The sequence below is a fragment of the Plecotus auritus genome (genome assembly GCF_963455305.1).
Source record: "Plecotus auritus genome assembly, chromosome: X".
NCBI lineage: Eukaryota > Metazoa > Chordata > Mammalia > Chiroptera > Vespertilionidae > Plecotus > Plecotus auritus.
The window spans coordinates 2,266,075-2,290,956 of record NC_137784.1 but is presented as its reverse complement, the minus strand read 5'-3'; the positions used below and the strand labels follow the sequence as shown (position 1 = coordinate 2,290,956).

At 56.6% G+C, this 24,882-nt stretch overlaps 1 protein-coding gene across 5 annotated transcripts in view; it reads right to left on the bottom strand.

The window, feature by feature from the left end:
* The window catches only part of STS (steroid sulfatase), a 248,920-nt gene that overhangs the window by 222,606 nt on the left and 1,432 nt on the right, over positions 1-24,882 (bottom strand). The window contains exon 1 of one of the 5 annotated variants that reach the window (XM_080653589.1): positions 13,677-13,697. The exons of the other annotated variants lie outside the window; for them this stretch is intronic. The gene's annotated coding sequence lies outside the window, so the exon portion shown is untranslated. Of the gene's footprint in view, positions 1-13,676; positions 13,698-24,882 lie in introns of those variants that run through there. 5 annotated transcript variants of the gene reach the window in all.

The window sequence follows — 24,882 nt, the reverse complement described above, 5'->3', positions numbered from 1 at the left end:
GGATGGAGGGACCAGATGCCTCCGCGTTGACCAGTCTGTTTTTTATTTTCCTGTGAACCCTCGCCTGAGTGTATTTTCCCCGCTGGTTGTCAGAGAGCGTGGAAGGGAGCGGGAGGGACAGAGACAGACCCACGGCACGTACGTACGTGCGGACCAAGCAGCATGCAAATGCACCAGACTCACAAAACACGTTCGCCCTGTTTGCAAGACAACGGGCCCGGGGCCTGTACACCTGGAAACCCCTTGGTGCGCCCGAGCCAGGTGGCACACGGCTCGCTCCGTTCTCTCCCTCCCACCCCGAGCCGGTGCCTCATGCACCCTCCGGGCCCCCCCCCCCGCCCCCCCCCCCCCGGCTCCCAGGTCGGCAGGCGGCCTCCGGGGTGCACGCGTCCCCTCCCTGGGACGATCCCGTGATGACACGTTCCTCAGACCCATTCACATCACGGCCCACGGGGAGTGAGTCCGGCTCCTGACATGTCAATCATCTCCTGTGGCCCAGAATGCCGCCCCCGGAGGCGGTCCACACCCCTCGGCACGCGTCACCGGCCCCGGGTGACACGGAGGCGGGCGGAAACGTTTCTGGTTTTGTGTTTTTTTTTATGAATCCTCACCCGAGGGTTTTTTTCCACGGGTTTTAGAGAGAGTGAAACGGAGAGGAAAAGACGGAGAGACACATCGATGGGTTGCCTCCTGCACGCGCCCCGTCCAGGGCCCGGGCCGGGGAGGAGCCTGCAAGCGAGGGACGTGCCCTTGACCGGAATCGAACCCGGGACCCTTCAGTCCACAGGCTGATGCTCTATCCCAGCCGTGGGCAAACTACAGCCCACGGGCCGGATCCGGCTGTTCTATCCGGTTCTCTTGCTCTCCCCTCCGCTCCTTTACTTTGAATTTATATTAGTTCACACAAACACTCCATCCATGCTTTTGTTCCGGCCCTCCGGTCCAGTTTAAGAACCCATGGTAGCCCTCGAGTCAAAAAGTTTGCCCACCCCTGGAGAGTGTCCCGGGTTCGATTCCCAGTCAAGGGCACCTGCCCGGGTTGTGGGCTCCATCCCCAGTCGGGGGGCGTGCGTGAGGCAGCTGATCAGTGATTCTCTCTGATCATGGATGTTTCTCTCTCTCTCTCTCTCTCTGCCTCTCCCTTCCTCTCTGACATCAATAATCTTAAAAAAAAAAAAAATACTCTAAAAAAAAATGATAGGCTTGGCCTAGCCAGTGTGGCTCAGGGGTTGAACATCAACTACGAACCGGGAGGTCAGGGTTCGATTCCCGGTCAGGGCACATACCAGTGTGGGGCGTGCAGGAGGCAGCCGATCCGTGATTCTCTCTCATCATGGATGTTTCTCTCTCTCTCTCCCTTCCTCTCTGACATCAATGCTAATATATAAAAAGCCAGGGGCCTTCACGACCGAAACAACCGGACGGATGACCGAACAGCAGGCTGCGTGGGGCGACCAGGCCGGCAGGGGGGGCAGTGAGGGGTGATCAGGCTGGAAGTGGGGGCAGTGAGGGGTGATCAGGCTGGAAGGGGGGGCAGTGAGGGGTGATCAGGCTGGAAGGGGGGGCAGTGAGGGGTGATCAGGCTGGTGGGGGGGGCAGTGAGGTGCGATCAGGACAGCAGGGGGGGCAGTGAGGGGAGATCAGGCCGCCGGGGGGGGGGCAGTGAGGGGTGATCAGGCCAGCAGGGGGTCAGTGAGGGGCAATCAGGCTGGAAGGAGAGGCAGTGAGGGGTGATCAGGCTGGTGGGGGGGGCAGTGAGGTGCGATCAGGACAGCAGGGGGGGCAGTGAGGGGAGATCAGGCCGCCGGGGGGGGCAGTGAGGGGTGATCAGGCCAGCAGGGGGGACAGTGAGGGGCAATCAGCCTGGAAGGGGGGTCAGTGAGGGGCGATCAGGCCGGCAGGGGGGGGTGGGCAGTGAGGGGCGATCAGGACAGCAGGGGGGACAATGAGGAGCAATCAGGCTGGAAGGGGGGTCAGTGAGGGGCGATCAGGCCAGCGGTGAGGGTGGGCAGTGAGGGGCTATCAGGTCGGCAGGGGCGGGCAGTGAGGGGTGATCAGGCTGGAAGGAGAGGCAGTGAGGGGCGATCAGGCTGGAAGGAGAGGCAGTGAGGGGCGATCAGGCTGGCAGGGGCGGGCAGTGAGGGGTGATCAGGCCGGCAGGGGGTGCAGTGAGGGGCGATCAGGCCAGCAGGCAGGTGAGCGGTGAGGAGCCAGCGGTCCAGGATTGTGAGAGGGATGTCCCCTGAGGGGTCCCGGATTGGAGAGGGTGCAGGCTGGGCTGAGGGGACCCCCCTCCCGTGCACGAACCTCGTGCACCGGGCCTCTAGTAAAAATATTTTAAAGAAGGAGATCGGCTTTGTCTTCCCACCTTTAAACTCGGACTCAGCATAGAGCGCAGCGTAAGCCTGGGGCCGCGGTATGAACCCGAGGGGCTGTGCCTGCCCGGGGAAATGGGTCACCTGGGGGTATTTTTAATGATCACCCCTCGCAGCCCGTACCCCTGGCATCCCGTGGGCAGGGGCCACGGACGCTCCTGCCTATCCGGCCACGCAGGACACGGTCCATGACTGGAGAATGACTGGGCCCCACACGTCCGCAGCGCCGAGCAGCGAGTCCACTCTACGTCCAGCTCTGTCTTACTCATTTTCTAAAATATTTTTTTATTGATGTCAGAGAGGAAGGGGGAGGGGGAGAGAGAGAAACATCCATGACGAGAGAGAGTCATGATAGCCGCCTCCTGCACGCCCCCTCCTGGGGATGGAGCCCGCAAACCGGGCATGTGCCCTGGACCGGGAATCGAACCCTGACCTCCTGGTTCCTAGGTCGATGCTCAACCACTGAGCCACACTGGCTGGCGTGGAATTCTTAACACTAACCAGCAAACCCGCCCCACTTCCCATCCCCCGTCCCCCCAAAGTGCTGCTGTTGGAGGTGGTCCCCCACTTTCCATCCCCCATCACCCCCAAACCAAAGCACTGCTATTGGAGGTGGTCCCCCACTTCCCAGCCCCCATCCCCCCAAAGTGCTGCTGTTGGAGGTGGTCCCCCACTTCCCATCCCCCGTCCCCCCAAACCAAAGTGCTGCTGTTGGAGATGGTCCCCCACTTCCCATTCCCCCATTCCCCCAAACCAAAGTGCGGCTGTTGGAGGTGGTCCCCCACTTCCCAGCCCCCATCCCCCCAAACCAAAGTGCTGCTGTTGGAGGTGGTCCCCCACTTCCCAGCCCCCATCTCCCCAAAGTGCTGCTGTTGGAGGTGGTCCCCCACTTCCCAGCCCCCATCCCCCCAAACCAAAGTGCTGCTGTTGGAGGTGGTCCCCCACTTCCCAGCCCCCATTCCCCCAAACCAAAGCGCTGCTGTTGGAGGTGATCTCCCACTTCCCAGCCCCTGTCCCCCAAAGTGCTGCTGTTGGAGGTGATCCCCCACTTCCCATTCCCCCATCCCCCAAACCAAAGCGCTGCTGTTGGAGGTGATCCCCCACTTCCCAGCCCCCATTCCCCCAAACCAAAGCGCTGCTGTTGGAGGTGATCCCCCACTTCCCAGCCCCCATTCCCCCAAACCAAAGCGCTGCTGTTGGAGGTGATCCCCCACTTCCCAGCCCCCATCCCCCCAAAGTGCTGCTGTTGGAGGTGATCCCCCACTTCCCATTCCCCCATCCCCCAAACCAAAGCGCTGCTGTTGGAGGTGGTCCCCCACTTCCCAGCCCCCATTCCCCCAAACCAAAGCGCTGCTGTTGGAGGTGATCCCCCACTTCCCAGCCCCCATCCCCCCAAAGTGCTGCTGTTGGAGGTGGTCCCCCACTTCCCAGCCCCCGTCCCCCCAAACCAAAGTGCGGCTGTTGGAGGTGGTCCCCCACTTCCCAGCCCCCCAAACCAAAGCGCTGCTGTTGGAGGTGGTCCCCCACTTCCCATCCCCCATCCCCCCAAACCAAAGCACTGCTGTTGGAGGTGGTCCCCCACTTCCCAGCCCCCGTCCCCCCAAACCAAAGTGCGGCTGTTGGAGGTGGTCCCCCACTTCCCAGCCCCCCAAACCAAAGTGCGGCTGTTGGAGGTGGTCCCCCACTTCCCATCCCCTATCCCCCCAAAGCACTGCTGTTGGAGGTGGTCCCCCACTTCCCATCCCCCCAAACCAAAGCGCTGCTGTTGGAGGTGGTCCCCACTTCCCAGCCCCCATCCCCCCAAACCAAAGTGCTGCTGTTGGAGATGGTCCCCCACTTCCCATCCCCCCAAACCAAAGCGCTGCTGTTGGAGGTGGTCCCCACTTCCCAGCCCCCCAAACCAAAGCGCTGCTGTTGGAGGTGGTCCCCACTTCCCAGCCCCCATCCCCCCAAACCAAAGTGCTGCTGTTGGAGGTGGTCCCCACTTCCCAGCCCCCGTCCCCCAAACCAAAGCGCTGCTGTTGGAGGTGGTCCCCCACTTCCCATCCCCCCAAACCAAAGTGCTGCTGTTGGAGGTGGTCCCCACTTCCCAGCCCCCGTCCCCCAAACCAAAGCACTGCTATTGGAGGTGGTCCCCACTTCCCAGCCCCCGTCCCCCCAAACCAAAGCACTGCTGTTGGAGGTGGTCCCCTGACCTGGATGGAACTGTGACCTCCCGGCTGACAGGTTGATGCTCAACCCCGGAGCCACGCCAGGCCGGCCGTGTTACTCACTTTTAAATGCTTGTCGAGAGCCGTGGTTGTCACCCGGGGTGACTCCGTCGCCCTGCCTGGCCCCGGAGACACTCAGACAATGCGACCGTGCCGGCCGTCACGTCTGAGGTCACCGCGGGCCCGGCCCACAGCCTGTCGGAGGATGCGGCCACCCATCCGACTGTGCGCAAGGCCCCTCCCGCCTCCAGGCGATCACCAGCTCCAGGTGGGACCTCACAACATCCACGCTCACCCGAAATGGACCGGGGAGGGGGGGCGGGGAGGGGGGGGGCTTTGGTGTGTTTGTTAGAATCGGACGTATCGGGGTGACATTGGTTAATAAAGTTACATAGGTCTCAGCAGGACAAGTCCATAATCCATCATCTGTCGACTGTCTTGTGTGTTCGCCACCCCAAGTCGAGTCTCCTCTGTCGCTGTCGATCCCCCCTTTCCCCTCTCCCGCCTCCCCCCCCCCTTTCCCGGTGGTCATCACCAGCCTGTTGTCTGTGTCTCTGTTTTTCTCCTCACCTGTGGCATTTTTGTTAAAATATATTTTGTATTGCTTTTCAGAGAGAGGAAGGGAGAGGAAGAGGGAGAGAGAAACACCCAGGACGAGAGAGAATCATGGACCAGCTGCCTCCTGCACGCCCCCCCCGACGGGGGATCGGGCCCGCAACCCGGGCGTGCGCCCTGGACCGGGAATCGAACCCACGACCTTGGTGCAACCTTGGGAGTATTGTAACGATGCTCCAAGCAACTGAGCTATAAACTAGTAGCCCTTATGTTGTGACCCCGAACTTACCCCAATTCAGGCCGCATGTCACCGTCAAACAAGTTATCCCCCCAAAACCGAGCCCCCCCATCTTTCTCTTTTCTCCTGGGCTCTGGACAGAGGGCGGTCTGTCCATCCTTCCGAAAGGAGGTCTCGGACGAAGACGCCCATCGACGCCGACGGGGACCAGGGCCGAGTCACTTGACCTTAGATAACCCCGGCGTCTCGTCACTCATCACACAGGACGGGGTGGCCGAGCAGGCCCAGGGGACCCTCACCCGGGGACCCAGGTCCCACGAGCCGGGCCCCGTCCAGCCCGACGGCAGAGCCGCTCTGAGGGGTGGCGGTACACGGGCGGCCACCACGCCGGCAGCCTGCTCCCCCATCGCCCCAAAGCCACTGCTTGTCTTTAAGTCCCTGATTCTAAACGGGAGGGGGGGTCTGTGTATGGGTTGGGGGTGGTGGGGGAAGGATTTCCCTCCAGGAAACATGTGGCAAGACCTGGAGACTATTTTGAAAAGAAAAAAAAAAAAGTTTCTTTGTTAATATTATTTCTTTGATGTTATTTGTTCCCATTGATTTTTAGAGAGAGTGGAAGCGAGGGAGGGAGGGAGGGGCGGGGACAGAGAGAGGACACGGATGCGAGAGAGACACGTCCACTGGTTGCCTCCTGCACGTACCCCGACCGGGGCCTGGGCCGGGGATGGAGCCCGCAACCCTCGACTGGAAATCGAACCCGGGACCCTTCAGTCCGCGGGCCGCCTGAGCTCTAGCCACTGAGCCACACCAGCCAGGGCTGGAGACTATTTTTTATTTTTATTTTTTAATCCTCACCCGAGGATATTTTTCCGTTGATTTTTTTAGGGAGCGCGGATGAGAGAGGGAGAGACCGAGAGAGAAACATCGACGTCAGAGAAACACATCGATGGGTCGCCGCCTGCCTGCGCCCGACCGGGGCCCGGGCCGGGGAGGAGCCCGCCACCGAGGCACGTGCCCTTGACCCCAATCGAACCCGGGACCCTCCGGTCTGCAGGCCGGCGCTCTATCCACTGAGCCACACCAGCCAGGGCTGCATGGGGGTGGGGCGGGCGGTGGCTTCCCACGGGTAGACTGACGGTAAATATCCTCCATGCATACGCCCGCCCCCGAGCAAACAGACACATCCCACCTGGCCAACACGGCTCCGTGGTTCAGCCTCAACCTATGAACCCGGTCCAGGGCAGGCACACGCCCGGGTTGTGGGCTCCGTCCCCAGCGGGGGGCGTGCAGGAGGCAGCCGGTCCATGATTCCCTCTCCTCATGGAAGTTTCTGTTTCTCTCTCTCCCCCTCCCTTCCTCTCTGAAATCAATGAAAATTTATTTTATTTAAAAGTCAGCATGGCCCTAGCCGGTGTGGCTCAGTGGATAGAGCATCAGCCTGCGGACTAAAGGGTCCCGGGTTCGATTCCCGGCCAAGGGCACATGCCCGGGTTGCAGGCTCCATCCCCAGTAGGGAGCGTGCAGGAGGCAGCTGGTCCATGATTCTCTCTCCTCATGGATGTTCCTCTCCCTCTCTCCCCCTCTCCCCCTCTCTCTCTCTCTCTCTGAAATCAATAAAAATAGAAAGGCCTGCCCTAACCGGTGTGGCTCAGTGGATAGAGCGTCGGCCTATGGACTGAAGGGTCCCGGGTTCGATTCCGGCCAAGGGCATGTACCTTGGTTGCGGGCACATTCCCAGTAGGGGGTGTGCAGGAGGCAGCTGATCGATGTTTCTCTCTCATCGATGTTTCTAACTCTCTATCCCTCTCCCTTCCTCTCTGTAAAAAAATCAATAAAATATATTTTTTTAAAAAGAATTAAAAACAAATAATAAATAAATAAATGTATACAATGTATCATTTAAAAAAAAAACACCTAGGGAAATGAACACTGTTGATTACATAGTCATTTACATTCCCCCCGCCTTGATTTTTGTTTTTATTTTTAATTTTTTTGTAATTTTTAAAAATGTATTTGTTTATTGATTTCAGAGAGGAAGGGAGAGAGAGAGAAACATCCATGATGAGAGAGAATCATGGATCGGCGGCCTCCTGCACGCCCCCTACTGGGGTTCGAGCCCACAACCCGGGCATGTGCCCTTGACCGGGAATCGAACCCGGGACCCTTCAGTCCACAGGCCGACACTCTATCCACTGAGCCAAACTGGCTAGGGCCATGCTGACTTTTAAATAAAATATATTTTTATTGATTTCAGAGAGGAAGGGAGAGGGAGAGAGAGAGAAACGTCCATGACGAGAGAGAATCATGGATTGGCGGCCTCCTGCACGCCCCACACTGGGGTTTGAGCCCACCACCCGGGGGCATGTGCCCTTGGCCGGAATCGAACCTGGGACCCTTCGGTCTGCAGGCCGACGCTCTATCCGCTGAGCCACACCGGCCAGGGCTGCCCCACTGATGTTTAGAGAGCGTGGAAGGGAGGGAGGAGGGACGGGGATGGAGAGAAACGTCGATGGGAAGCACAGTCACCTGCATCTCGGATAAAAACTGCTGTTTCCAATTGTAACCCTGCTGTCCCGGCGTCTGTCAACGCTCGCTTGCTTAAATAATCGGGAAAACCAGGACGACGCCCATTGCAGAGAGGCCATCCACCAGGCCCCAGGCAGGGCTGTCCGTGCGGGCGCCAGGCCAGGCCTTGAGATACGGTCTCACGGCCCCGTCCCAGCACACAGGACTTCCTTCTCAGAAGGTCCGGAAGTCTCGGTCCACATTTGGAAGACAAAGAGCTGAGGAAAGTATAATCAGGGAGGACGTCCACCACGTTGGGGCCCAGAATTTGACGGAGACATTCCACTCGGAGCCCGCTAGCACTAGCGTGATAATAAAAAAATAAATAAAAAGACTCCACGTGCATTTGGCTTGTTGATCGAGGCGTCTCGTGTCGGCTCGCGGGTTTACAGCACAGCAGATGAGAGAGAGACGCATGCATCCATCGGTTGTAACCCTCCGGCACTCACCCCCAACCGTGGCCGGGACAGGGGGCCGAGCCTGCAAATGACGCACGTGCCCTTGACCGGGAATCGAACCTGTGACCCTTCGGTCCTCGGGCCGATGCTCTAGCCACTGGACCCCCCGGGGCCAGGGAAACTCTGGGTGCCCCGTCCCCGCCCCCCCGGCTTTTAATCCTTGTCCCTCCAGCCTCCTGGGGGACGCCTGGTGTGGCGAGTTTCGGTTTTGAATGCGGATGAAAGCAGGCTGGCCGTCTTGTTGTTGTTTTTTTTCATGCACAGAAAGCATTTGCATATGTAGATCCTGACAGCTAGGCGCTAATCCTACATAATAAAGAGGTAATATGCAAAGTGACCCCCACACCCTCGCACAAGATGGCCGTCCCCATGTGGTCATAGATGGCCACTTCAAGATGGCCGGCAGGGGAGGGTCGTTGTGGGTGATCAGGCCTGCAGGGGAGAGCAGTTGGGGGGGACCAAGCCAACAGGGAAGGGCAGTTTTGGGAGACCAGGCTGGCAGGGGAGGGCAAATTAGGGGTGACCAGGTCAGCAGGAGAGGCAGTTGTGGGGGACCAGGCCTGCAGGGGAGGGCAAATTAGGGGCAACCAGGCCAGCAGGAGAGGGCAGTTGGGGGGACCAGGCCTGCAGAGGAGGGCAGTTGTGGGGGACCAGGCTTGTAGGGGAGGGCAGTTAGGGGCGACCAGGCCAGCAGGGGAGGGCGGTTGGGGGGGACCAGGTCTGCAGGGAAGGGTAGTTAGGGGTGACCATGCCTCCAGGGGAGGGCTGTTGGGGGGTACCAGGCCTGCAGGGGAGGGCAGTTAGGGGTGACCAGGCCAGCAGGAGAGGGCAGTTGGGGGGAACAGGCCTGCAGGGGAGGGCAAATTAGGGGCAACCAGGCTGGCAGGTGAGGGCAGTTGGGGGGACCAGGCCTGAAGAAGAGGGCAGTTGTGGGGGACCAGGCCTATAGGGGAGGGCAGCTAGGGGCGACCAGGCCAACAGGGAAGGGCAGTTATGGGAGACCAGGCCTGCAGGAAAGGGCAGTTGGGGGGACCAGGCCTGCAGGGGAGGGCAGTTGGGGGGGACCAGGTCTGCAGGGGAGGGCAGTTAGGGGTGACCATGCCTCCAGGCGAGGGCTGTTGGGGGGGACCAGGCCTGCAGGGGAGGGCAGTTAGAGGTAAACAGGCTGGCAGGGGAGCAGTTAGGCATCAATCAGGCTGGCAAGGGAGTGGTTAGGGGGCGATCAGGCTGGCAGGCAGAAGCGGTTAGGGGCCATCAGGAAGGCAGGCAGGCGAGCAGTTGGGAGCCAGCAGTCCTGGATTGCGAGAGGGATGTCCAGATCAGAGAGGGTGCAGGCGGGGCTGAGGGACACCCCCCTCCCCCGTGCACGAATTTCGTACACCGGGCCTCTAGTCGCATAATGAATGACTACGGGGCGATTCCTCCTCGGCGGGTAAACACTCATGTCTCCATCCACACCGATTCGCAGGGACGTGGTGTCGGGCGCGATCCCACGTCTGGCGGGACAAAGGGCGCCCATCGTCACGGAGCATCGCACGGAATCACCTCCCAACAAGACATCTTCCTCGTTTTAGTGGCATCAACTCTCACGACAGGTCTTCTCAGCCGCCCACCCCCCCAATCCAACCCCGGAGGTCAGCACGCAGAACCAAAGCCACGGACACGCGAAAAACGCTGTTTGCCGACAGGGAGACACGCGGACGGGATGGCACGTGAGGGAGAACTGGACACCTACACGACTGAAAGACAAAGATGCAAATTGACCGTACCTTCGCGACGCCCACCAGCCAATCAGGAGTGAGTATGCAAATTAACCCAGAGGGAAAAAAAGATGGCGGGTTAATTTGCATACACAGCCGCTCCGGGCCTCTGGGCAGCGTGGGAAGGCGGAAAGGCGGCTCCGGGCCAGAGCGAAGGCGGTGCCGCCAGCCAGGGGAAGGAAGGCCCGTTCTTGCACGAAGCTTCGTGCATCGGGCCTCTGGTCTTAATACAGCGAGCATCGTTCACGGTGACACGGGGAAGGGTTTACCGCAAAAGCATCATCACATACACGCCCTGGCCGGTGTGGCTCAGTGGATAGAGCATCGGCCTGTGGACGGAAGGGTCCCGGGTTCAATTATCGGCCAGGGCACATGCCCAGTTTGAGGGCTCGATCCGTGGACAGAGTGTAAACCCACAGACAGGAGGGTCCCGGGTTCGATTCCTGGTCAGGGCACATGCCCGGCTTGCGGAATCGATCCTTGGACAGAGCGTAGGCCCACGGATGGGAGGGTCCCGGGTTCAATTTCCGGTCAAGGGCATGTCCCTCGGTTGCAGGCTCGATCCCAGACCCTGGCCCCAGGATGCAGCAACCAATCTCGATGTGTCTCTCTCACATCAATGTTTCTCTCTCCCTCTCTCTCTCTCTCTCTCTCTCTTTCCTCCTCCTCCTTCTCCTCCCTTTCCACTCTCTCTAAAAAAAAAGCAATGGAAAAATATCCTCGGGCGAGGAGGAACAAAAATAAAAATAAATATTTTTAAACAACAATAAATACACCAAAACCAACACAGTCTGTGTGGAAGCGTTGGGGCCCGTGGTCCTGAGGATATTTTTCCCACTGCTTTTCAGAGAGCGTGGAGGGGGGGGGGGGAGAGAGAGAGAGAGAGAGAGAGAGAGAGAGAGAGAGAGAGAGATCCACATGAGAGAGACACCGGACTGTTTACCTCCTGCACGCGCAGCCCTGGGGGCGGAGAGCGAACCTACAACCCTACAGTTGATGGGCTGATGGCGCTCTAACCATTGGGCTAAACAGGCCAGGGCGGGGGGGGGGGGGAAATAAAGTTTTAAAAAAGCATGAAATGGCTGCGAATTCCTTCCCTGACGGACTTTTCAGAAAAGCAACAAATAGAAAGTTTCAAAGAACAGCGGTCTGTCATGAATGCACACGTATTTATATTCACTGCATCCAGCTTAAAAGCCGTAGGTGTGATGTTATGATACACTAGTGGCCCGGTGAATGAAAATCGTGCGGGGGGGGGGTCCCCTCAGCTCAGCCTGCACCCTCTTTAATCTGGGACCTAAACCGGCAGCCGGACATCCCTCTCGCAATCTAGGACCGCTGGCTCCTAACCGCTCACCTGCCTGCCTGATCACCCCTAACCACTCTACCTGCCAGCCTGATCGCCCCCTAACCACTCCCCTGCAGCCCAATAGCCCCCAACTGCCCCCACTCCGGCCTGCTCACTCACACCTGACCTCCCTGCTTGCCCCTACCTGTTGTCCCCACTGGCCTGATTGCCCCCAACTGCCCCCACACCGGCCTGCTCACCCCCAACTGCCGGCCCCACCGGCCTGATCACCCCCAATTCCCCCCCCCGCTGGCCTGATCACCCCCAACTGCCCCCCCTGCTGGACTTATCACTCCGAACTGCCCCCCCACCGGCCTGATCACCCCCAACTGCCCTCCCCCACCAGCCTGATCATCCCCAACAGCCCTCCCCCACCGGCCTGATCACCCCCAACTGCCCCCCCACCAGCCTGATCACCCCCAATTCCCCCCCCGCTGGCCTGATCACCCCCAACTGCAACCCCCACCGGCCTGATCACCCCCAACAGCCTCCCCACCGGCCTGATCACCCCCAACTGCCGCCCCCACTGGCCTGATCACCCCCAACTGCCCCCCCACCAGCCTGATCACCCCCAATCCCCCCCCCGCTGGACTGATCACCCCCAACTGCCCCCCTCACCAGCCTGATCACCCCCAACTGACACCCCCACTGGCCTGATCACCCCCAATTCCCCCCCACCGCTGGCCTGATCACCCACAACTGCCGCCCCTGCTAGCCTGATCACCCCCAACTGCCCCTGCCCGCTGGCCTGATCACCCCCAATTCCCCCCCACCGGCCTGATCACCTCCAACTGCCCCCCCACTGGCCTGATCACCCCCAACTGCCCCCCCACCGGCCTGATCACCCCCAACTGCCCCCCCCACCGGCCTGATCCCCCACAACTGCCCTCCCCTCTCGGCCCCTAACCGCCTCTACCTCGGCCCCACCACCATGGCTTGGTCCCGAAGAACATCCGGAAGGTCTCCAGGAAGGTCTCCCAGTCTAATTAGCACATTACCCTTTTATTAGCATAGATACGTTTCCGGGTTCGATCTCTCCCCTAGAATACGCGACGGCTCGAGCAAAATGCCCTGTTCGTTGGGATTTTTTTTTTTTTCTGCCTCTGGCCTTGCCGTGTTTAGGATTCTCAAGCCTGTGGTTTCAAACCACCCCTTTAACACAGACACAGAGAAAGACGAAATTCAACGCTGCAGGTACGGATGTACCGACTTTCATTCTTTCCACAGAAGACAGCTTAGAACTAACTCCCCGAGCTAAGAATTAGCTCCTTAATTCTTTTTTTTAATATATGTTTTTATTGCTTTCAGAGAGGAAGGGAGGAGAGAGAGAGAGAGAGAGAGAGAGAGAGAGAGAGAGAGAGAGAGAAACATCCATGATGAGAGAGAACCATGGATCGGCTGCGTCCTGCACGCCCCCCACTAAGGATCGAGCCCGCAACCCGGGCGTGTGCCCTTGACCTGGAATCGAACCCGGGACCCTTCAGTCCACAGGCCGACGCTCTATCCACTGAAACACACCAGCCAGGGCTAATTTTTTAAAAATATATTTTCATGGATTTCAAGAGGAAGGGAGAGACAGAGAGAGAAACATCAACGATGAGAGAGAATCATGGATCGGCTGCCTCCTGCACACCCCCCACTGGAGATCGAGCCCGCAACCCGGGCGTGTGCCCTTGACCTGGAATCGAACCCTGGACCCTTCAGTCCATAGGCTGACGCTCTATCCACTGAACCACACCAGCCAGGGCTAATTTTTTAAAAATATATTTTCATGGATTTCAAGAGGAAGGGAGAGACAGAGAGAGAGAGAAACATCCACGATGAGAGATAATCATGGACCAGCTGCCTCCTGCACGCCCCCCACTGGGGATCGAGCCAGCAACCCGGGCATGAGCCCTGACCTGGAATCGAACCCTGGACCCTTCAGTCCACAGGCTGACGCTCTATCCACTGAGCCACACCAGCCGGGGCATAATTTTTATTTTTTTTTAATTAACCCTCACCGCGCGCACAGTTTAGTCCAGAAAGAGACGCAAACAGAAGCCTGAAGACTCCTTTCCAAGACCGTCCCCTCCGGTCGCCATCCCCGGCAGCCCCCATGGCGGTTTTTATCTCCACATCTGAGCCGCCGGGGAGAGAAAGAAAAAATTAAACCCATCCAACTCACCACGTCTGACGAGGCGAGACGTCCGGACGGGGCCGCTCCCTGGAACCCGGACAGACAAGACGTGGTGGGACCTCCCGCCCGGCCTGCCCTCCCCGGGAGTGGATAACCATTGCGCGGTCCGGCCGGTTATATGGGGCCACCTGTCCCTGGTCCTCCTTGTCATCCCCCGGGGCAGCTGGCGAATCTCTCATAAAAAAGCTATTCAGATGGCCGTGTCCCTCACCCGGCCTGCCCTCCGCCCCACGTGTCTCAGACATAAGTCAGACGGAAGCCGGCTTCCTGGCCCGAGTGAGCGCATCGGGCCGGACACGTGGCCGGCCTCTGAATTCATCCGATGTACCTGCTGGCACCTTGGAGTCAGAAAATAAAACAAACAAAAAAAAAACACAGCAAGTTCACTGGGGAGCAATTTCGGGGCATAGAGCAGAGAAACAGAACAGGTGTTTGCGAACGCACCGGCATCGGATGCCGGGGGCCCCGGACAGGCGGAGACCTGCCTCTGTGGGTCCGAACGGCTGGCTCACTTGCATCCTCAGCCGGACGCGCGGAGGCCCTGCCAGCCTGCTATGCCAGGGACGCCCACGGGCACGGCGCCCCGAGGAATCCATTCCTCGCCGACACCCAGCTCAGGCGGTGAGCCAGGCCCCCCGTCAGCGCCGGGGGCGGAGGCCAAACCCTGTCTTATCAGCGATGACTGACGACGACGTGGCTGGGGAGTGCGTGTTCACATATCGGGGCGATCGGACCCCGGGACCCTAGGAACACCAGTTTCCTGTGGGATTCTTTCTTATTCCCCCCCACCCCCACCCCATGCCATTCAATGGGCTTTGTTTAGGGAGGAAAAAAAAAAAAAAAAGCCAGCCCTAACCGGTGTGGCTCAGTGGATAGAGCGTCGGTCTGCGGACTCAAGGGTCCCGGGTTCGATTCCGGTCAAGGGCATGTACCTTGGTGGCGGGCACATCCCCAGTGGGAGGTGTGCAGGAGGCAGCTGATCGATGTCTCTCATCGATGTTTCTAACTCTCTCTCCCTCTCCCTTCTTCCCTGTAAAAAATCACTAAAATATATTAATAAAACAAAAAACAAAAAACAAAACCCGTATGGTGCCCTGACTGGTGTGGCTCAGTGGATAGAGCGTCGGCCTGCGGACTGAAGGGTCCCGGGTTCGATTCCCGGTCAAGGGCATGTACCTTGGTTGCGGGCACATCCCCAGTAGGAGGTGTGCAGGAGGCAGCTGATGGATGTTTCTCTCTCATCAATGTTTCTAGCTCTCTATCCCTCTCCCTTCCTCTCTGTAAAAAAATCAATAAAATGTGTATTTTTTCAAAAAGCCTAATTCTGCATGTTTGTTTCCATGGAGCCACGACTACAAATAAAAGGCGGCTTATCGTAAACGGTTCTGTGTGCCTCGGGCCCTGGGTAGGCACGCCAGTCATTAACACGTCAGGTCACGTGGGGGACGGCTCACATAGTTTGCATTCTTTTTTTTTTCTCAACCCTCACCTGAGGGTATTTTTTTCCATTGATTTTTTTTTTTTTTTTTAGGAGAGAGTGGAAGGGAAGAGGAGAAACACAGAGAGAGAGAAACATCAACACGAGAGACGACACATCGACGGATTGCCTCCCACACGGGCCCCGACCGACGGGAGCTGGGGATCGAGCCCGCCACCCAGGCACGTGCCCTTGACCGGAATCGAACCCGGGACCCGTCAGTCCGCAGGCTGACGCTCTGTCCACTGAGACGAGGTTTGGTCTCTCAGGGTCGGCAGCAAACGTCTGCATTGCAAGGATGCTGTAAAGGTTTTATTCTTTTCATTTTTATTTCATTATTATTTTGTTTACATTATTATTGATGTCAGAGAGGAAGGCAGAGGGAGAGAGAGACAGAAACATCCAGGACGAGAGAGAATCATGGATCGGCTGCCTCCTGCACGCCGCCCCCTAGGGACCCCGGAATGTGCCCTTGACCAGAATCGAACCCGGGACCGACCCTACAGTCCACAGGCCGACGCTCCATCCACTGAGCCACACCGGCCAGGGCAAAAGATTTTTTTTTTTCTTTTTAATTGATTTCACAGAGAGAGGAAGGGGAAGGGAACGAGAGATAGAAACATCCATGATGACAGAGAATCATGGATCGGCTGCCTCCTACTGGGGATGGAGCCCACAACCAGGGCATGTGCCCTTGACCGGGAATCGAACCCGGGACCCTTCAGTCCACAGGCTGATGTCCTATCCACTGAGCCAAACTGGCTAGGAGTGATGTTTTTAATTTAAATATATATATTTTTTATTGATTTCAGAGAGAAAGGGAGAGGGAGACAGAGGGAGAGAAGCATCTGTGATGAGAGAGAATCATGGATCGGCTGCCTCCTGCACGCCCCCCACTGGGGATGGAGCCCGCAACCCGGGCCTGTGCCCTTGACCGGGAATCGAACCCGGGACCCTTCAGTCCACAGGCCGATGTCCTATCCACTGAGCCAAACTGGCTAGGAGTGATGTTTTTAATTTAAATATATGTATATTTTTATTGATTTCAGAGAGAAAGGGAGAGGGGGAGAGAGAGAGAGAAGCATCCGTGATGAGAGAGAATCATGGATCGGCTGCCTCCTGCATGCCCCCTACTGGGGATCGAGCCCGCAACCCGGGCCTGTGCCCTTGACCGGGAATCGAACCCTGACCTCCTGGTTCACAGGTCGACGCGCAACCACGGAGCCACACCGGCCGGGTGGTCTCAGCCGTTGCTTTTACAGAAGGTGGGTGAGGTGTTTGGGAAACGTGGCGTCAGAAATAAAAACGGGCAGAGCGTCGGGGACCACGGAGGGGCCGGTGTCCACCGCAGGCAGTGGCTGTGAACACATCGCTTGTGGATTAGAGCCTCGGACCCGGGCCTATGTCACCGGGCGAGGAAGAGGCGGCGGCCCCAGAGCGGGCCTTCGCCCCCGCCTGCTGCTTGCTCAATGCGGACCGGGTGCTGCTTCCCGACACCTGGCACCGTGGCATGATTTACGTCCAAACGGCGGCGGGAAAGCAGTTCCTCGCCCGGCCGGCCTGGCTCCGTGGTTGAGCGTCGACCTGTGAGTCAGGAGGTCAGGGTTCGATTCCCGGTCAAGGTCACATGCCTGGGTTGTGGGCTCCATCCCCAGTCGGGGGCATGCAGGAGGCAGCTGGTCCATGATTCTCTCTCCTCATGGACGTTTCTCTCTCTCTCTCTCTCTTCTTGTCTGAAATCAAAATATTTTTTCTTTTTTTTAATATATATTTTTTATTTCAGAGACAGAGAGACCAAGAGAGAGAGCAAGAGAGAGAGAGAAACATCCATGAGGAGAGAGAATCATGGATCGGCTGCCTCCTGCATGACCCCTACTGGGGATCGAGCCCGCAACCCAGACATGTGACCTTGACCGGGAATCGAACCTGGGACCCTTGATTCTGCAGGCTGATGCTCTATCCACTGAGACACACCAGCCAGGGCAATATAAATATATTTTTTAAAAATTGTTTCTCCTTGTTCATTTTTCAGATCTTTCTTTCTTCCTTTAGTCTCACTTTATATACAAATATATATACATATATATACATATAAATGTGTGTGTATGTATACAATTTTTGGATATACTAGTATACATTATATAAATTTTATATATATACATATATACATGTAAATGTGTGTATATATACAGTTTTTGGATATACTAGTGTACATTATATAAGTTTTAAATATGTACATATATACATGTAAATGTGTATATATATATATATATATACAATTTTTGGATATACTAGTATACATAATATATATGCTATACTTATATATTTATATATACATGTGAATGTGTGTGTATATATACGATTTTTGGATATACTAGTATACATAATGTATAAGTTTTATATATATACTTATACACTGAGTGGCCAGATTATTATGATCTCTGAACGCATAATAATCTGGCCACTCAGTGTGTGTGTGTGTGTGTGTGTGTGTGTGTGTGTATGTGTGTGTGTATGTGTGTGTGTATATATATATATATATATGTGTGTGTATATATATATATATTAGAGGCCCGGTGCATGAATTTTATATATATATACACACACACACATTAGAGGCCCGGTGCATGAATTCGTGCATGGGTGGGGTCCGGCCAGCCTGGCCAGGGGGAGGGGACATGGGCAGTTGGCCGGTGTGCCTGCTGGTCGAACTCCTGGTCGAGGGGACAATTTGCATATTAGCCTTTTATTCTATAGGATCAACACAGAGTGGCCAGATGATTATGTGTTCAGAGATCATCATCATCTGGCCAGTCAATGTATATATACATGTGAATATGTGTGTATATATATATATGTATATATATATATATATATATACACAATTTTTGGATATACTAGTATACACACTACATATAAATTTTATATATATACACACACACACACACACACACACACACACATATGTATATTCTTTTGACACAGCCATGAAGGCATTTAATTTTCACATCTGTTCTCTCTCAGGGTTTTCGCTTCGATTACTTACCCACCATGCAAGATGCTCGGAAAGGCAGAGAGAAACGGAAGAACAGAGAGCTGTGTCTGTCGGGTCTGGGAGAGGAGGCCGGACCCGGGTGGGGCTGCCCGCCTGCTCCCTCTGGGGCGCTCGGCCCGGGGCCACGCCCTGCCCTTCTCCCAGCTCCGTCAGGATCCTCGCTGGGCACCTGGCCAGGTCCCGGGGAGAGTGACATCAGGGACCGTCTGTTAGGGATGAGCGTGCCCGGGTCATCCGAGGGCACCCGACTAAAGGCCAATTTAACGTCTAGCGACTCATCCCTCTTTCAACTGGACACCTGGCCCGGCCGGCGAGGCTCAGTGACCGAGCGTCGACCTAGGAACCAGGAGGTCAGGGTTCGATTCCCGGTCAAGGGCACAGGCCCGGGTTGTGGGCTCCATCCCCAGGAGGGGGCGTGCAGGAGGCAGCCGGTCCATGATTCTCTCTCATCATGGATGTCTCTCTCTCCCTCTCCCTTCCTCTCTGACATCAATACAAATACACTGAGTGGCCAGATGATGATGATCTCTGAACGCATAATAATCTGGCCACTCAGTATATATATATTAGAGGCCCGGTGCATGAATTCGTGCATAGGTGGGGACCAGCCAGCCTGGCCAGGGGGAGGGGACATGGGCGGTTGGCCGGCCTGCCTGCTGGTTGAACTCCTGGTCGAGGGGACCATTTGCATATTAGCCTTTTATTCTATAGGATAGACACGGAGTGGCCAGATTATTATGCATTCAGAGGTCATCATCATCTGGCCACTCAGTGTATATGTATATATGTATTTTTATATATAATTTTTTTCTTTATTGCTTAAGGTATTACATATGTGTCCTTATCCCCCAATTACCCCCCTCCACCCCCCCCTCATGCCCTCACCCCCCTGTTGTCTGTGTCCATTGATTAGGCTTATATGCATGCATACAAGACCTTTGGTTGATCTCCCCCCCTTACCCTCACCCTCCTGTAACTTCTCATTTATGGAATACTAGAGGCCCGGTGCATGAAATTCGTGCATGGGGGGGGTGTTCCTCAGCCCGGCCTGCACCCTCTCCAATCTGGGACCCCTCGGGGGATGTCCAACTGCCGGTTTAGGCCCGATTTCTCTCGCAATCCAGGACAGCTGGCTCCTAACCGCTCACCTACCTGCCTGCATGATCGCCCCTAACCACTCTGCCTGCCAGCCTGCTCGCCCCCAACTGACCCCCCTGCTGGCCTGCTCACCCCCAACTGGCCCCACCCTGCCAGCCTGCTTGCACCCAACTGCCCCCCCCACTAGCCTGATCACCCCCAACTGCCCTCCCCTCCTGGCCTGATCGCCCCTAACCGCCTCTGCCTCAGTCCCGCCACCACGGCTTTGTCCGGAAGGACGTCTGGAAGGTCTCCCGGTCTAATTATCTCACCCTTTTATTAGTATAGATAATGAACAACATAAAATGATGAACGAATACAAATATATTTTATTTTATTTTTATTTTTTTATTGATTACAGAGAGGAAGGGAGACGGAGAGAGAGAGATAGAAACATCAATGATGAGAGAGAGAGAGTCATTGATCAGCTGCCTCCCCACATGTGCCCTTGGCCGGAATCGAACCCGGGACCCTTCAGTCCGCAGGCCGACGCTCTAGCCACTGAGCCACACCGACCAGGGCCATACAGATATATTTTTTAAATAATGATCTAAGCCGTGTTTTCACGTCTTTGGGGAGCAGAAGAACGCGTGTCTCCCCCCACACCCCCATCTCTTCCTCCGCGGCCCCGAGGTTTCGGCAGTTCGGCCCCTCCCACCACCCAGATCCTGTGGGTGAATACAATGGCTGCGCCAACACGAGCCATGCCCGGGCCTGCTGGGGCTCCCACAGGGCCAGGGGGACCCCCTCTTCCAGGATCCCTGTCCCAGCTCGCCGGGCAAGTTCCTCACCCGAAACCCCGTGTGTGCTCAGGTCTTCAGCGCCTCTAGACTAGGAGGGTTCGAAGCCCAGACTCCTCGTGAGCGCCAGGCCGGCCGGCGGGGCTCAGTGGTGGAGCGTCAACCCGGGAACCAGGAGGTCTCGGTTCGATTCCCGGTCAAGGGCACATGCCCGGGTGGCGGGCTCCATCCACAGTTGGGGGCGTGCAGGAGGAAGCCGGTCCACGATTCACTCTCCTCATGGATGTTTCTCTCTCTCCCTCTCTCCCCCTTCTTCTCTGAAATCAATCCTATCTAATAAAGAGGGAATATGCTAATTGACCATCACTCCGCCACAGAGATGGCTGCACCCACAGCTGAGGCCGAGTTCCCGTAAGGAGCCTTAATGAGCCATCAGCAGGGATCTGAGGCTGCACCCACCCCCACCCCCATGGGGCTTGACAGGGGACCTCAGTCCACGCTCCCCCCTGCCCGGCAGGGCTTGACGGGGGACCTCAAGGTGCGCTCCCCACCCCGGTGCTGGGCTGGGGGACCTCAGGCCATGCCCTCCGCCCTGGCGCCGGGCCAGGGGACCTGAAGCTGAGCCCCCAACCTGGCAGGGCTTGACAAGGGTGGGACCAGCCAGGTCTGGATCTATCCCAATGGGGAGGGGGGTGCCGGCCGGGTCTGGGTCTCACGCGATTTTGAGGTGCACATGGGTGGGCGGGGACGTAACTCTGGGTCCCGTGGTGCGCCCCAGACTCTGACAGGAGGAAGGTTTTCATATACATTTTACTAATTTTCTTTCATCTCTGACACTTCTATTGTAGAGAAAGGGCAAATAGCAATATTAAATTATTTCCTCTAAGTAATCCCCTTTGGATGTGCACAAATTTCGTGCACTGGGCCACTAGTAAAAATATATATTTTTAAAAAGAGAGAGAGAGAGAGGGAGGGAGGGAGAGAGAGATCAACTATAGCATCCCAGCTGTTCTGCAGTTTCGAAGGCTGGGTCCTGGCATTCGAGCCCTTATCCCTTTTCAAAACAAGCCTTTTATCTGAGAAACCCACAGCCATGCCATGTGGTTGCAATGGTTACGACAGGAAAGACACACAAGTCTCTGGCTTTTGTCTCTCTTTGTTTCCAGAACAAACGGAAGGAACCGGTGAGCACAGGACACTGTAGCTGCCCCACCCGTGTCTGTGGGATGAATCTGTAAAGGGTTGCATGCACTGTGTCCTCCCCCCCATCCCACCCCCCAAAAAAAGGTATGTTGGAGTTCAAACTCCCAGAACTTCAGAAAGGGGCCTTATTTGCATACTAGAGGCCCGGTGCACGAATTTATGCACGGGTGGGGTCCCTCGGCCTGGCCGGCGATCGGGGCCGATCGGGGCTGGCTGGCGGGGGGGTGGGGAGGGACCGCGGGAGGTTGGCGGGCTGCAGGAGTTTGGCTGTGGGAGCGCACTGACCACTAGGGGGCAGCTCCTGCATCGAGCGTCTGCCCCCTGGTGGTCAGTACGCGTCATAGCTACTGGCCGGCTGGCCGGTCGTCCGGTCGTCCAGTCATCCAGTCATAACGATCGCTTAGGCTTTTATATCCTCTATAATAAAGAGGTGATATGCAAATTAACCCTCACGCCCTCACAAGATGGCTGCCTAGGACCAGGTCGGCAGGGGGGTTAGTGAGGGACGACCAAACGACTGAACTGATGGCTGCGTGGGGCGACTAGGCCGGTGGGGGGGGAGGGGAAGGGGCTGTGAGGAGCGACCAGGCCAGCAAGGGGGGCAGTTAGGGGCGACCAGGCAGGCAGGCAGGTGAGCGATTAGGAGCCAGCGGTCCAGGATTGTGAGAGGGATGTCTGACTGCCGGTTTAGGCCCGATCCCTGGAATCGGGCCTAAACCGGCAGTCGGACATCCCCGAGTGGCCCCAGATTGGAGAGAGTGCAGGCCGGGCTGAGGGGGCCCCCACCCCCACCCCCGTGCACGAATTTGGTGCACCGGGCCTCTACTATATAGATAAGAGTCTTGTGTGTTTTTGTTTTTTTAATTTTTAAAATATATTTTTATTGATTTCAGAAAGGAAGGAAGAGGAAGAGAGAGAGAGAAACATCCACGATGAGAGAGGATCGTGGATCGGCTGCCTCCTACACGCCCCCTACCGGGGACCGAGCCCACGACCCGGGCCTGTGCCCTGGACCGGGAATCGAACCCTGACCTCCTGTTTCATCGGTCGGTGCTCAACCACTGAGCCACACCAGGTGGCCGAGCATCTTTACTGAGGTATCAAGTGAACATGGGGACATGAGGGTGGGTGGCAATCTATGAATCCTGCTCTCCTTGCCCAAAGAATAAATTTGGGCGCAGACATAGACAGAGAGAGAGAAGACAACAGGAAGAGATGGGGTTAAGAAAGGCTGTGTACATGCCGAGGAGAGAGGCCTGCGGAGAAATGAGGGCCACCTAGACCAGGCGTCCTCAAACTACGGCCTGCGGGCCACATGCGGCCCGCCACCGACATTGATCCGGCCCGCCGGGGGCCGCTGCCTGTCCTGCTTAGCAGCCGACGCGTCCCGGGCCCACAGTGCGCATAGGAATTTGTTCATAGTTTTTTTTTTTAAACGATAGTCTGGCCCTCCAACGGTCTGAGGGACAGTGAACTGGCCCCCTGTTTAAAAAGTTTGAGGACCCCTGGCCTAGACCTGAATCGAGGCCAGTGGTCGGCGAACTCCTTCGTCCACGGAGCCCAATAGCCACAGCACAACGATGGACATTCCTTTGGAGAGCCACATTTTTTTAAAATGTAAACTTCTTCGAACGCCCCTTCTTCAACATAGACGCACCCAGGCCGTGGTATTTTGTAGAAGAGCCACACTCCAGGGGCCAGAGAGCCGCCGGTGGCTCGCGAGCCGCGGTTTGCCGACCACGGGATTCTAGGCCTTCTGGCCTGCCAAACCGTGGGTGAGCACGCCGGGTCACAGCCTCGCCCATTCGGGTCACAGTCCCCTAACGGGTTGACGCATTACCTTCTTGGGGCCCCAAGTCCCCAGGGGAGACTCGAGATGGGATTAAATGGGGGGGGGGGAAGAGTCTCTTACAGCAACAGCTCTAAAAAGACCTAAATTAATTGACAATACGCCATTTGTAGTACTGAGCCTCACCTGCTTCTTGCCATCCGCCGGCCCATTTTACAGGTGAGGAGACTGAGGCACGGAGGTTGCCCCTTCGATGGAGAAGCTTGCCGAACGGGAGCGTCCCAAGTGCCCCAGAAATACAGCCTCGCGTTTTATTTATTTGCTTTATTTTAAATATATTTTTATTGATTTCAGAGAGGAAGGGAGAGAGAGAAAGATCAACGATGAGAATGACAGAGAATCATGGATCAGCTGCCTCCTGCACGCCCCACCCTGGGGATGGAGCCTGCAACTTGGGAATCGAACCCTGACCTCCCGGTTCGTAGGTTGATGCTCAACCCCAGAGCCACGCCTGCCGGCCGGGCCGGCCCCACCTTTTAACATCTCCGGGGCTTTGTCATTTCTGCTTCCCGATGCTTAAACGCGCATGGGCAACGTGAAGGAACATCCACAGGACCAGGGACAAAAAGGCCTGAGTTGTGAGCGTGGGCTGAAAATGGCTTTCAGGTGGCTTCCTTGTCAAAGGCCCCAAACCCAGAGCAACCCCAAGACCAGTGGAACCCAAGAAGGCAAAGACGGCGAGGCATTAAAACAAGTCTTCCTGCCCTAACCGGTGTGGCTCAGTGGATAGAGCGTCCGCCTACGGACTGAAGGGTCCCGGGTTCGATTCCCGTCAAGGGCATGTACCTTGGTTGCAGGCACATCCCCAGTAGGAGGTGTGCAGGAGGCAGCTGATCGATGTTTCTCTCTCATCGATGTTTCTAGCTCTCTATCCCTCTCCCTTCCTCTCTATAAAAGATCAATAAAATATATTTAAAAAAAAACACAAGAAGCCCTGACCGGTTTGGCTCAGTGGATAGAGCGTCGGCCTGTGGACTCAAGGGTCCCAGGTTCGATTCCAGTCAAGGGCATGGACCTCGGTTGCAGGCACATCCCCAATAGGGGGTGTGCAGGAGGCAGCTGAATCGATGTTTCTCTCTCATCGATGTTTCTAACTCTCTCCCCCTCTCCCTTCCTCTCTATAAAAAAATCAATAAAATATATTTTTTTAAAAAGAAAAGCTAAAAGAATTCCTATAGGTAGAAATTTCTATAGAAATTCTTTTAGCTTTTCTTCTATAGGTAGAAGGCAAGTGAGATCAGAGGGAAACTTGGTTCTTCAAGAAGAGATGATGAAGAGCAACAAAATTGATAAAGGGTTAAAAATAAAAAGACAATTTAAAAAATAAAAATAAATTTAAGAGTCTTCCTAGGACACGTCTTTCCTATCCGAATGCCAGGAGATGCCAAGCAAGATGCAGGTGCCAAGTCTGCAGACCTTAGCGCCCCTGCGCATGCGCCTGGGCTCCGAGGACCACCCCTGAGGTCCTGGGACTGAGGCCCCGGTCTGCACCTCGACCTGGAGGCTCGCGGGGACGCCATCGCGCGCACCTCTGCACCTTTCCCCCCCACAACCCTCTAGGCTTTTCCCTCCGTCCGCACTGCGTCCGAATTCCAGCCATGCATTTGCCCCAAATAGGCGACATCGGCCCCTGGACTGCCAGCATCCTCCCTGCCCCGCAGCCCCTTGGCTACAGACCCCTCAAAGCCCAGGGGCGCGTGCGCAGGGCAGGCCCCCGCGGTCCAGAGCGAGCG